The following is a 12,177-nucleotide window of genomic DNA, read 5'->3' on the forward strand; positions in this document are numbered from 1 at the left end:
ACTCAGCCCCATTACAAGCCTTGAAAGACCTTTTTGATCTTGAGTGAGCTGAAACAAATGTCGATTGGAAAATACGGGCAAACCTATGGGTAAAATTATGCATTGTGTTCCTCTTTTTGAGTGTGAGCGTTGCATTTGATTCCAAAACTTTAAACTGTGAACCATTGTGTGAATATGGAATCATTCTTTGTGTGAGGGCATTTGAACACTTTGGTTGAGCTTGAACTTGCATTTGAAGCAAGTATTGTGAGCATGAGATTCTTCGATATTGGTGAGTAACAACTTGAATCTGTGAGTGCACAATTGATCTTTGCATGAGTAAAGTAAGTCTTGTTGTGTGTATTCATGATTGATTCTTGTGTAACACTATTTGAGACACCCTTTTTGAATAGTTGAACTCGAGTTACTTGAGGACAAGCAAATGTTTAAGTTGGGTGTGTTGATGAGTCAACAATTTGGACTCATTTAGGGCTATATTTTGATAGAATTAGTGTCCTCAAATGCATATTTTGTCTCAATATTTGATGAAAATCCTTAAGTTTCAGGTATTTGGAGTTTGAGGCAAAACATGTACATTACATGGCAAGAAGGAACAAGGCGGCTAAAAAGAACGAAGAAATGAAGGCCTGAAGATTGCCGAGCCCAGTTGGTGAGTCATCGATCTGTCTGGAGATCACCTTTTGTTCCAGTACGATGAGCCCTAAAGGAAAATATCAAGTTGGCGATGCAATGGAACAGTCGGCGTGTCGCCGAACAGTTCCGCGAAGCAGTACCATATCACCCAATGACTCAAAACGTGAAGAGGCTAAAGGCTAAAGCAGAAAGGCGATGAAATCGATCAAACAGCGAATCACCGAATGTATCGGCGATCCCGACTAATTTTGCCGAAGGGTCCTTCGTAGCACATTTTCAAACACTATAAATGCTTGTTTAAATTTCTAGCTTAATATCATATCACTATTATTCTTAGAACTTTTGACAGCTTTTAGAGGGTTTTGGAGACTTTGTTCTAAGACCTTGAAGATTCAAAGGGTCTCAACTCTAAGAAATTGAACTTAGGTCTCGAAGATTCTTCACTCTTGATGTGTTTTAAGACTTAATCCTTCATACCCAGTTGATGAAAACTGATATTTGTATAAATTTTAATCTCTTTTACATGTCTAGGTAAAACCCCAATTCTTGGGGTGTGATTTTGTGGATATGGGTTAGATTATCTGTTGGGTCTTCTTTGTTGATGGTTTATTTTTTGTTTAAATGTGATTTAGTTTAGTAGTTGTGTATGAACTTAATGGAGTTGTAGTTGCAAATACGATTTCATCTTAGTGTTTTTGGCTTGCTCGAGAGAGAGGTCGTAAAACTAAGACTAATAAATTGATAGCCGGTGGTAGTGGGTCAACATGGTTTTAGCTCGACAGAGTGAATCCTAGTCTTTCTCCCACAAATTCAGTTCGAGAGAGTGAATGGGCTAAGGCGGAGGCTGTGCTTAAAGCGGCAACTTGGTGTTTGAGAGAAACCGAGTCGATTCGGGGTAAGTTCCTTGAGAGAGAGTTTACCCCCACTATAGTCTAGCCTAGTCACAAATACACAATAATTTACTATCAAAAGAATGTACCCAACATTTTAGTTTATCCCGTATTCCTATCACATCCCAAGAATCCCGGGTCTCTCTCTAGTTTTCGTATATTTTTTGTTGTTTGTAGTTGTTAATTAATACAATACCCCCCATTGATAATTGATGCTTGCATCACCCCCTTTAGATTTAGTATGTTTATATTCGATAATGTCTATAGCTATGACAAATTAGAACTAATTTTTTTTTCCTATTAATTATCAAAATCACTCCCTTAGGACTCGACCCCAACCCTTGATTGAGTTACTTTACTATTGTACGATCTTAGACACTCGAATTGGAAGTTGTGTCTTGATTACGCAAACTTCAAAATTACCATATATTAATTCCTTAATTGGACTGAGTAGCTAAAAGGATAATTTATTTAGTAACCATGCTCCATTAGGGGTGATAATATCTCTAGCATTCACTGTCTCTTCTGATTTTACTAGAGGCCTATGGATGCTTTCTCTCAAAGTACTACCATCTATTATGCCATATTGACATAGTCATTTCATCCCATATCAAACATTTAGACCCTTGAGGAACGTTTCTCATCCCCTTCTTAAGCCTTTCCATCTCTTAATGTGTGAGAGATTCTCTAAAATACTAGTTGTTATCAGTCTTTTAGGAGAGTATTTATTGAGTGACAAGGATGCCCATGGAGAGGAATTATTGGTGTATGTTCTCCATGCTAGTTTGGCTAGTAGAGCTTTATTCTTAGTTTTAGCTTTTTTGGACTTCCAGACCACCATATGTTTTCTTACTATCACTAGTGGTAACCCATATGAAGTTCCTTTAGATTTGGTCGATTTTTTTTATTGCTTTTGGGAGTTTAATGAACTACATTATGTGGGTAGGCATGTTGTTTAGACAACCAGTGGCAGGGGTAGTTCTCCCCACAATGTTTAAGAATTTAGTTTTCCACCCTGCTATTTTTTTGTTAAGGTTGTCAATTATGAATTGAAAGTCCTTTAGTGTAGGTTTTCTTGTAAATATTGTGAATCTTAGATATTTACCGAAGGAGGAACTCCTTTTAATACCTAGTATGCTGGATATATCACTTTTTTGTTCCTTACCACAATTTTTAGAGATTATGGTTGTAACATTATTCAAGTCTGCCCTACTCATTAGTCATGCGAATCATGTCATCTACAAAGAAAAGGTGGGACAAAGTTGGTCCCTATTTCAATATTTTTACTAGGCGCCAACATTCACTCCTAACATCCACCTCTATTTCCCTAGACAACATTTCCATACATAAAATGAATATGTATGGGGATATATGATCTCTTTGTCTAATGCCTATTGTTAGCTCAAAGTAGTCAGCATGGTCTCCATTAACTAGGATGGCAACACTACTCGATGAGACGCATGACATAATTATGTTGATAAGGTTCCTTGGGAATTTGAAATATATAATTGTTTCACGTATGGAGGACCATTCTATTTTGTCAAAAGTTTTTTCTAGATTGATTTTGATCATCATGTTAGCTTTCTTACCCTTATCCTTTGGAAATGAGATATAGTCTCCTGGACTATTATCGCATTATCCGTGGCTTGCCTATTTGGAAGGAAACTTGATTGACAAGGTCCTATGAGGTTGTTCATTATTGGTTTCATGCAATTTGCTATAATTTTTGTGATAATTTTGTAAGTTGTGTTACATAAACTAATGGGTCGAAAATATCTCAGTGTGTTGGCTCCTTTAATTTTGGGTATTAAGCATACAAGTGTCTAGTAAATGTCCTTAGGAATTTTTCCATCTTGGAAAACTTATTAGCAGAGTAAGATGATTGATTCACCGATTATGTCCCAATATTTTTGGAAGAATGAGAGATGTAGACCCCTCGGGCCAGAGATTTTAAAAGGTTAGACCAAAAATACAGCCCTCTTAATTTCCTCACTTGTTGGAGAACGACCCAAGTCTGTTGGGATTATGGTGGTAATATCATTGGTATTTATGACACTCTTAGGGTAGGAAACTTTTTCTAATAAAATGCAGAATATAGTGTTAAAGAAGTCAAAAGTTAGCTCTATGAGACTTGGTAGGTCGTAAACCCAAGAGCCATTATTGTTTTCCAATGCTATGATTTGGTTCCTTCTTCTCTTATTCAAGGTTGTAGTATGAAAGAATCTTGTATTTGAATCCCCTTCGTTTAACCAATTGACTCTAGACTTTAACTTCCAGAAATCTTCCTCTTGTTTGAGGACTTGGTTAAACTCTTGGGTGAGTTCTAGTTCGAGATTCATTAGAAAGGTACTACATTGGTAACTAGGTGATTTTTAAATGCCCTTTACGTCTTAGTAAATTCCTTTTTTTTTGGAAGATGTTACCAAAAGTTTATTTATTCCATATGGAGACTTCATTCGCAAAGTCTGGGATTGCATCTCTAATGTTTTGGTGTCTATCCCAACATCTTTATATGATGTTGTTGAGGTCAGTATGTGTTGTCCTCATTGTTTCGAATCAAAAAACATTGTGTTGGTGTTTAGTGTTGTTTTGGAATAGAGAAATAAGAAGTGGGCGGTGATTCGAGTGCATCCTTGGTAGATGGTGGACTTGCGCATTCGAAAACTCTTGGTGCCATTCATTATTAGCTAGGAAACAATCAAGTCATTCTAGAATCACCTTACTTTTATCTTTGAAGCACTTATTTAACCAGATGTATTTCCCCCCTTGAATCCCAAGTCTATCCAATTACATTGATTGATTGTTTCCCAAAATTCAAGCATTTGAGGTATCTTAGTTTGCCTACCTCCAGATTTGTCAAAATCACTCTTTTATTCATTAAAATCCCCTCCTAGTAGCCAGTTACAATTATGCGTACTTTTGATTTTTTTTTTAGATTATTCGATAATACTTTTCGAGTATTCCTATGTGTACCAGCATAGATACAACTAAATAACCAGAAGTTATTAGTAGAGCATGCCTTAACCATAACATGAATTTCCTGTCTAGAGGTTGCTATATTGTACACTTCCAGTATGTTATCATCCCACAGAATGACCAGTCCTCCAGCATTGCCAACAAATGGAACTTGTATCGTTTTTGTAAAAGGAAATTCATCTAGCAATACTCGGTTTTCTTGCATTTTTGTTTCCACTAAGGCTACTAACGGGGGTCTATGCCAATCAATTAGTTATCTCAAGTTTCTTCGAAAATCGTAGCCATTACAGCCCCTACAGTTCCAAATTATAAAGTTCATTGATCAATTCAGGTTTGGTGGGACTATCATCGGTACTGGTCTCACATCTAAGAGAGTCCACATCTTTACGGTTGGGTTCAATACTACTATGATGTTCCCTATCTCCGAAGAGCATGGGTCACGTATATCTAGTGATGCTTTTCTTAGATTTGGTGGACGTATTAGTATGCATTTTTTCGAATTGTACTTTGAATAGCATTACATTTACCTTTTTAGTACCCAAATTTCTGTTTTGGTTTCTCTCATCAGTTGCACCGCTTCTTCTAGCTCCTACATAATGGGATTTGGTTCTATGCTTGGTGTTTTGACTATCGGGGAGAGGGTGGATGAGGTTGAGGTGGTAGCTAAAAGGACGACGCTACATGGTTGGGGATATTCATGTTCAAACCATCGACCATCTTGTTGGGTTGGTGTGGCTCCTGGCCCTCCATCGGATTGATCCAAGGAGAGATGGCTACCTACTGAGCTTGCTGGAGAAAGAAAAGGGGTGGAATAGGAATATTTTCCTGGCTTGGAACTGGTTCAGTAGGTTGAAAAGCGCCATTTCCCAAGTTGGGAATTAGTAGAAGAGAAGTTGGGGAAGCGCCACAGAGAACGGGGGTTGGAGTACCGAGGTCATCCAAATGTGGTTATTGTAGGCCTCCCAAGCTAGTCTCATGTTGGGCTATGACCCATGTTCCAGCCAAAGGGCCATGGCGTAATGTTACTTGGAAAATAATTGGAATTATTCTCTTTATTTGGTTTCCAATTCTATTAGGAAAAGGATTGGAATAGTAATTCTATTTAGAGTTGGTTTTTACTTTGTAAGGAAATGCACAAGCCTATAAAAAGAGGATGGTCTTGAGAGAATAATTCAATTGCTCATTATTATTGTCTTTGGAAGACATTAGGACATAAGAGAGGTGTTTTGAGAGAGCTTTCAACAAGAGAGAAGGGAGAAGAAATAGGGTTCTTTTGTTATAGTCTTTTTCTCTGACTAGCAACCTTCAGATCCTGCTTTCTGGTTAACTAACTGTTGGATCGAGCCGAAATTTTCACTGAGTATTCCTGACATCTTGCTGGTGGATTTGAACGGTGAAGATCAGATTCAAATATCAGCAAGATCCTATTTTAGGTCCCGAACAACAGTTGTGTTTGGGTGGTATTTCTTTCTATTTATATTTTGTTGGTGTAACTATTGTTTATTCTCTTTTGGGACTTGTTGTGTAGCCATTAGAAGAATATTTGTAATCCTCTTATTATTATAGTAAAGCAATTTGGATTTTGTTGATTTCGTGGTTGTTACCTTTGTTTGAAGGGTTTTTCCATGTTAAACTTGGTGTTCTTTATTTTTAAAATTTTGTTTTCATATTTTCATCACAACAATTGGTATCAGAGCCAGGTTCTCTATATGGGGGAGAATATGAGCAAGATGGTATGTCTAAACGGAAGAAACTACAACATATGGAAAAGCAAAATGAAAGATCTATTGTTCGTGAACAAGATGCATCTTCCCGTTTTTGCTTCTCATAAACCTAAGACTGTGACTGATGAAAATAGGGATTTCAAGCACCAACAAGTATGTGGATATATAAGACAATGGATTAAAGATAATGTTCACAACCATATTGTGAATGAGACACGTGCTAGAACATTGTGGGAAAAGTTGGAGAAGCTTTACGCTTCAAAAACTGGCAATAACAAGTTGTTCTTGCTAAAGCAATTGATGACCTTTAAATACAAGGAGGGAAGTCCTATTCTTGATCACATAAATTATTTTCAAGGTATTCTTGTTCAACTATTAGGAATGGGTGTTAATTTTAATGAGGAAATACAAGGACTTTGGTTTCTTAATACTCTACCGGATTCTTGGGAAACTTTTCGTGTTTCTTTAACAAATTCTGCTCCTGATGGTAAGGTGACTATGTAATATGAAAAAAGTGGTGTGTTTAATGGAAGTTAGAAGAAAATCTCAAGGCACGTCCTCACATTCAGATATTCTATATACAGAAGATCGAGGAACAGATAATACAAAAGATCTAAGGAGTAGAGGTAAAAGAAGAAGAAAGTGAAGATTCAGAAAACAAATTATTATATGCTATCATTGTGGAAAGAAAGGACATATTAGAAGATTTTGCAAACAGTTGAAGCAAGATCTTAAAGAACAGAAAAAAGAACAAAATAACGGAAACAACATTGTTGTTGTTGTCCGATATGACCTTATCTTCGCTTGTGATAAAGATGTCATCGATTTTGTATCTCAAGATACAAGTTTGATAGTGGATACTGGAGCTACATCACATGTCACACCAAGAAAATACTTCTTTTCATCTTATACTTCTATTAACTCTGAGGTGTTAAAAATGGGTAATGCTGGTGAGGTTAAGGTGTTTGGTGTTGGCACAGTGTTTTGAAAACCAATATTGGTTCAACGTTAGTCCTTCAGAATATCAAGCATGCTCCAGATATTACCGTGAATTTGATATCTGTAGGACAACTAGATGATGATGACTATCATAATGTATTGTTCAATGGCCAATGGGAGCTCACCAAAGGCTCATTGATTGTAGCTCGAGGATGAAAGCATTCAAATTTTACATGACACAAGGATCAATTCTTGGTGACTCTATAAATTTGGTGAAGGTGAGACTTTATCAGAATTGTGGTACACGAGGCTTAGTCATATGAGCGAGATGGGATCACCTGTTTGGTAAAGAAGAATTTGCTTGCTGGTGTGAAACAAGCAAAGGTGAAAAGATGTGTTCATTGATTAGTTGGTTAACAGAAAAGAGTTTCATTTCATAGTCATCCTCCTTCAAGAAAGTCAGAGCTACTGGAGCTAGTACACTCTGATTTATGTGGTCCTTTTAAAGTGAAGGCAAAAAGTGATGCGCTTTATTTTGCAACTTTCATTGATGATCATTCTCGCAAGATTTGGGTATATCCTTTAAAATCCAAAGATCAAGTACTTCATGTGTTTAAGGAGTTTCAAGCCTTATCTGAGAGACAAACGAGAAAGAAATTAAAATATATTCGCACTGATAATGGTGGTGACTATATTGGTCCCTTTAATAACTATTGCAAATTGCAAGGAATTCGTCATCAGAAAACTCCTCTAAAGACTCCTCTATTTAATGGCTTGGCAGAAAGGATGAACAAAACTTTAGTTGAGAGAGTTAGATGCGTGCTTTCAGAGGCTAAACTTCCAAATTCATTTAGGGCTGAAGCACTTAACATTGCTGCTTATGTTATCAATTTGTCTCCTGCGTGTTGTTGCTTTGGATGGTGATGTTCCAAATAGAGTTTGGTTTGGTAAGGATGTTTTTTATGATCACTTGAAATTATTTGGGTGTAAAGCTTGTGCGCATGTTCCCAAAGATGAGAGGTCGAAATTGGATGCTATAACTAAGTAGTGCATCTTTATTGGTTATGGTCAAGATGAGTTTAGATATTGCTTTTATGATCCAAGTGATAAAAAGCTCATTAGAAGTCGTGATGTTGTATTCTTTGAAGATCAAACAATTGAAGATATGGACAAGGCTGAGAAACCAGATTCTCATATTGATGAGAGCTTAGTTGATGTTGATCCAATCCCTATTATTGATACATCTTTTGCATATGAAGGAACACAAGATAATGATGCAGATAATGATCAAGGTGTAGAACCTATATATGATCCTATTGATGATGTTGTGGTTGATCATCAACCAACTAATGTTGAGATGACAATTTCAAATGCCTAGAAACCTCTTGTAGAAGATCTACTAGGGAGAAGCGAAGCTCAACATGCTATTCTCCTAATGAGGATATTCTATTGACTAACATGGGAGAAACTGAAGGTTATGATGAAGTCATGTTAGATACTCATAGAGGTAAGTGGAAAAAGCCATCGTAGACAAGCATGAGTTTTGTAGAAGTGTGGCAGGAAGCCTGTCAAAAGTTCCTCCACTTGAAGTCCATTTGGCCCCTTGGCTGGAGGGGAAGTTTGTTGGACTATGGGTCATGTTCCAGCCACAGGCCCATCGCCTAATCCTACTTGGAAAAGGATTGGAATTATTCTCTTTATTTGGTTTCCAATTCTATTAGGAAAAGGTTTGGAATAGTAATTATATTTGGAGTTGGCTTTGGCTTTGTAAGGAAAATCACAACCCTATAAATAGAGGATGGTCTTGAGAGAATAGTTCAATTGCTCATTAGTATTGTCTTTGGAAGACATTAGGACATAAGAGAGGTTTTTTGAGAGATCTTTCAACAAGAGAGAAGAGAGAAGAAAAATGGTTCTTTTGCTACAGTCTTTTTCTCCAATTGTTGGATCGCGTTTCCTGATCAACCTACCGTTAGATCAGGCTGAAATTTGGACTGCGTTTTTCTAATATCTTGTTGGTTGATTTGAACGGTGGAGATCGGATTCGAAGGTAAGCAAGATTCCGTTTTAGGTCCCCAACAACAGCTTCATGTGGGTGGTGTTTCTTTTTATTTATTGTTTGTTGGTGTAGCTATTGTTTATTCTCTTTTGGCACTAGTTGTGTAGCCATTATAAGAATATTTGTAACTCTCTTATTGTTATAGTGAAGCAATTAGAATCTTGTTGATTCCGTGGTGGTTACCTTCGGTTTGAAGGATTTTTCCACATTAAACTTGGTGTTCTTTATTGTCAGAATTTCATTTTCATTTTTTCGTCACTACAATACCCTCTAAGACCACCTATTCTAGGAAGGTTGGGTTTTGTGCTACAATTATTACTTCCAGACCCTCCACTATTGCTAAGAAGGACAGAGCTTGTCCATGGAGTCCCACCTCCAGCCAGGATTGTGGTATTAAGTTTTGTGGTGGAGCTTCTGTTGCATAGAATGTGGTCTCCCCTATTGTTGTTGGCATTGATTGGAATGGAGGAAATGGAATTGGGAATTGGTTTTGAGGATTCATCTCATTTTCCAGATTTTGGTTCATAGTGGGTCTGGGAGGGTGAGGAAAGATTGATCTTCTTTGAGCAGTCCATCTTTGGTAGGCTAAAAAGGTGGTTCTTGGCATTATGTGGTATAGGTGTTAATTCCATATAAATAGATTTAATTGGAATATTATGTCACGACCCGAGTATACACTCTGGATGTGACCGACACTCAAAAACCATTGTTGGTCCCGAGCAAATCCTCATCCTGGCTGACTACAAGCGGAAGACTAACTTAAGCATGCAAAAGCTTAAAAACTGGAATGATTAACTCTGAATAAACATAATATATTCAACTCGCTATAAAATAGACAGCTTAAGTCTTTAAAACATTTAACAAAGTAAATGAACAGACTTCTGAACCTCTATTGTCTATATATGAAGCCTCTAACTAACAAAGATGGAAATCGGGACAAGACCCACGACATCCTAACAACTGATACAACTGAAAGTACAAGTGGAACCCTTCGGAAGCAAGGGGGCTAATGTTTACATAATCAAGACACAACTTCCAATGCAAGTGTCTACGATCATACAATAGTGTAGTAACCCAACCAACGGTTGGGGTCGTGTCCCAAGGGAGTGGGTTTGAAAATTAATAGAAATATAAAATCAAGTTCTAATTAGTCATATCTAAAAGCATTATCGAATATAAACATGTTAAATTTAAAGGGTGACATAAAAGTGTCAATTAATTATGGGGGTTTGTCATAAGTCAGTAAAAACAAGCAGAAATGCAAAGAGTACTAATCAAGATGAGGGGATTCTTGGGATGTGATAGGAATACGGGTTAGACTAGACTATTGGGTACATGCTTTTGATAATAAATTCGTTAAATATTTGTGACTAGGCTATACTATAGTGGGGGTAAATTCTCTATCGAGAAACTTACCCCGAATCAAATGGGTTCTTATCGGACACCCACTTGCCTCATGAAGAAAAACCTCCGCCTTAGCCCATTCACTCTCTCGAGCTGAGTGTGTGGGAGAAGGACTAGGGTTCACTCTCTCGAGCTAAACCTCATGTCAACCCATTCCCGCCGGCCATCAATTTAGTAGCCTTAGTTTTACGACTTCTCTCTCGAGCAAGCCGAAAACACAAAGGTGAAATCGTATTTACAACTACAATTTCATTAAGTTCCACCATAACTACTAAACGAAATCACATTTACACAACAAATAAACCATGAACAAGCAAGACCCAACAGATAATCTAATCCATATTCACAAAATCACACCCCAAGAATTGGGGTTTTAGCTAGACATGTAAAAAAGATAGAAATTTATACCAAAATGAGTTTGCATTCAAATGGGTATGAAGATTTAAGTCTCGAAAAAAGTAAAGAACTAAGAATCCAGAAGACCCAAGTCCAAATTTTTGGAGTTGAAACCTTTTAAATCTTCAAGTTCTTCAAAACCCTCTCCAAACTTAGAACTCAGAAGTCTATGTTAAAAATTCTATATTGAAATCTAATACTAAGCTACAACACTCAACTAGTATTTATAGTTTTCAAAAATCTGTGCTGCAGTAGATCATTCGGCATTGTTAGTCGAGATCACCGATCAACTCGGTGATCCGCCCTTTGGTGGGTTTCATCGTCGTCTTTCTCTATCCTTTAGCATCGTCGTGTTTTGGATCATTGGGCGGCATGGTACTACTTCACGAAACTGCTCGGTGATACGCCGACTGTTCCTTTTCACCGTCGATTTGATCATTTCCTTTAGGGCTCAGCACAATGGAACAAAAGTCGAGGATAAGATCTTTTGGCGACTCGCCGAATGGGTTCGGCGATTCTCAAATCTTCATTTCTTCGTTCTTTCAGCTACCTTTGTTCCATTTTTGCCAAGTAGTGTTCATGCTTTCCCTCAAACTCCAAATACCTTAAACTTAAGGGTTTTCATTAGATATTGAGATAAGATATGCATTTGAAGACACTAATTCTATCAAAATATAGCCCTAAATAAGTCCAATTTGTGGACTCATCAACACCCCCAGCTTAAACCTTTGCTTGTCCTCGAGCAAACTCAAGTTCAGCCGTTCAAACAGGGTGTCTCGAACAGTACTACACAAGACTCAATCATGAATGCACACAACAATACTCAATTAACTTATGTAAAGATCAAATGTGCACTCAAAGATTCAAGCTGTGACTCACCAATATCAAAGAATCTCATGCTCACAATACTTGCTTCAAATGTAAGTCCAAGCTTAACCAAAGTGTTCAAATGCCCTCACACAAGGAATGATTCCATATTCACACAATGGTTCACAATTTAAAGCTTCGGAAGCAGATGCAATGTTCACACTCACAAAGAAGAACACAATGCATAATATCAGCCATAGGTTTGTCCGTATTTTCGAATCAACATTTGTTTCAAGTCACTCAAGATCAAAAAGGTTTTTTCAAGGCTTGTAATGGGGCTGAGTGCAAA

This window comes from Solanum stenotomum, chromosome 4 (genome assembly GCF_019186545.1).
Source record: "Solanum stenotomum isolate F172 chromosome 4, ASM1918654v1, whole genome shotgun sequence".
Taxonomy (NCBI): Eukaryota; Viridiplantae; Streptophyta; class Magnoliopsida; order Solanales; family Solanaceae; genus Solanum; species Solanum stenotomum.